We start from the raw sequence: 2,652 nt of genomic DNA, 5'->3' as shown, positions 1-2,652 counted from the left end.
TGCTAGTCACCTTACTCCTAATTATGTATTCTTTTTTGTCATTTTTTTTTACATGAGCTGACCCCTTTCAATATTTTCTGTAGTGCATGCCTCATGGTGAAGAATTCCCTCAATTTTTATGTCTGGAAAGGTCTTTTTTTCTCCTTCATATCTAAAGTAGAGCTTAGCTGGATACATTATTCTAGGCTGGTAGTTCCTTTCATTTTATAGTTTAAATATTTGATTCCACTTCTTTCTGGCTTGTAAGATTTGTGCTGAGAAGTCCAATGGTAATCTAATGAGTTTTCCTTTATAGTTTACTGTCTTCTTCTCCCTGGCTGCCCTGAGAATTCTGTCTTTGTCACTGATTTTTCTTTTTTCTTTTTTCTTTTTTTTTTAGGTGAGGCAACCCTTGATTGACCTCACAGATTGCCAGGACCTTGTCTGCTTACAAACCCTTATTTCTTTTTTATGCCTACAGCACTTGGTCTTCCTAGGTGGTCTCTCCTCCGAGTACTAACCAGGCCTGACCCTGCTTAGCTTCCAAGATCAGACGGGATCGGGGTTGTTCAGGGTGGCATGGCTGTAGACAGTCACTGATTTTTAATAATTTTAATACAATATGTCTTGGTGAAGACCTTTTTGGGTTGAGATTATTGGGTATCCAATTGACTTCTTGAATTCCAAGCTCCAGCTCATTCCTTAGATTTGGGAAATGCTCATCAACTATTTGTCTGAAAATGCTTCCTGTCCCTGCTCCTTTCCCTCGTGTTGATAATGCCCATTATTCTTATGTTTCCTCTCCTGATGGTATCAGCTCGTTCTTGTATTTCTCTTTTATTCTTTTGCATTCTTCAGTTTCTCTCTTCTTCCTTCTAATTTATTTCTAGATTTCTGTTTTCAATATCACTGATCCTTTCCTCCATTTGGTTGACTCTATTTCCCAAGCTTGCTGTTTTATTTGTCAACTCTTGCAGTGTGTTCTTTATCTCTAGAACATCTATTCAGTTCTTTTTGAGGTTTTCAATCTCCTTGCTAAAGAACTCATTCTGCTCATCTAGTTGTTTTTTTCAATTCCTGAAATTGTTAATATGACTCGTTCCTGAACTCATTGAGTTTTTTCAGAAATATCATTCTGAATTCTCTGTCATTTAAGTTGCTTATATCTATGTCTGTAAACTTATTTTCTGGAGATTTTTCTCTTTCTTTCTTGGTTGTTCATGGTGTTGAATGGACTATTTCTCTGCCTGGACATTAATGTAAGTGTGCTTTGCTTTTCTTTTTCCAGAAAAAAAGATTTACTATATAATGGTCCCTAGCCTGTTGCAAAGAAAGTGAGGTTTGTTTTGTTTTGTTTTTAGTTTCCAGTGGTGGTGTCTAAGCCTCTTGGATCTCTGCTTTATATAAAGTCTTAATAATGTCTTTTTTTCTTATAAATGTTTAATCACGCTCACTATCCTCATTCTCAGTTTCCGTCAGTGTTAGTGACAGTTTTGTTAGCATTTGCTCAGATTCCCCTGGGGCTCTGCAGTGACAGATCTCAGAGGGTATATGAGAAGGGGGCCCTCTGGGTTGGGGTTTGGGGCTATGGCTCAGCCTCGGTTTTGCAACCCCGGCCAGTAAAAATCGTTTGTTGTTTCTCTGCCGTCCCTGCTTTCCTGCTGTCCCCGTTTCTCTGCCTTCTGCCCTGGGCACTGCCTCTGGCCGCATGGAGCTCACAGAACTTCCAAGCAGGGCTGTTAAGGGAAGTCGCCACACCTTCTCCCTTCCCACTCCTCCTACAGGGAGCTCCAGCTGCAAGAGGCAGCTTCTTTGTTTCTACAAGTCCACTGCCCTACACCCAGGATTCTGACCTGTGATAGCTCTTATGTGCAGATTTCATTGGGTAATGTTTAGCTTCGGAGGGCTACAATCCATTGCATTATCTAATATATTCTTCACCCCAAGAAATATTTTTTCCCCTTTGAGAATATATATTTAAGATGAATGAAAATGAATAAAATAGACTTTAACATTATTGGAGGAGAAGGAGTGAGATTGGACATCACTTGTAAAATTCTTAATCTTTTAGCAGAAAATGAAATGCGACATCTCTTGCAGAGTTAATCTTTTTAGTAAACCTAGTTAAGTTTTCTTCCCTCCTTTCTTTGGAAAAAGGCCCTCTCCCTCAAATCCTGATACTTGCCCTGGTGACTCAGATCCTCTGGCTATTGATAAAGGTCATCAACCATTGTTAAGTAGAAATGGTGGTAAGCCAGGCAGGGCCCTGAGAGTCTGAGGGAGAGGGGACTTTAAACCAAAGGCCTTTCTTTTTACTCTTTAAGAAATACATTAACCTGTTTCCCTTTACTCATTTATTAGGCAAATCAATAATAGAAACTAATAGATGTATGATTTAAATAACGAGTTTGTATTTTCTTTTCCTTGTCTAGGAACTGAGGTGGCACTTCAGCAGGAAACCCCACCCTGACTGAGGCAGAAAGGGAAAGAGCTCCATGAAACCCCTGTAGGCAGGGACTAAGGCCATTCTCAACAGGAAGCAGATAGAGAAAAAGAGACCTCCCGTTCCTAACATCCATACTAATAAGAAGGGGGTTCATGGCTTTTAGAAAAAGAGGTAGGCAGGAAAGTTAGTTAGGGGGTTTCTGGTCTGCCTGCAAAGATACTGAGGTC

General features: G+C 39.9%; 1 pseudogene; it reads right to left on the bottom strand.

Annotated features, from left to right (window-relative positions):
* Positions 1–451: 451 nt before the first annotated feature.
* On the bottom strand, positions 452–570 carry LOC111730152 (annotated as a pseudogene).
* Positions 571–2,652: the final 2,082 nt, after the last annotated feature.

Source organism: Pteropus vampyrus, unplaced genomic scaffold (genome assembly GCF_000151845.1).
Source record: "Pteropus vampyrus isolate Shadow unplaced genomic scaffold, Pvam_2.0 Scaffold302, whole genome shotgun sequence".
In the NCBI taxonomy this organism is placed as follows: Eukaryota; Metazoa; Chordata; class Mammalia; order Chiroptera; family Pteropodidae; genus Pteropus; species Pteropus vampyrus.
The sequence above is the reverse complement of the archived record's forward strand: the minus strand, read 5'-3'. Positions and strand labels throughout refer to the sequence as shown.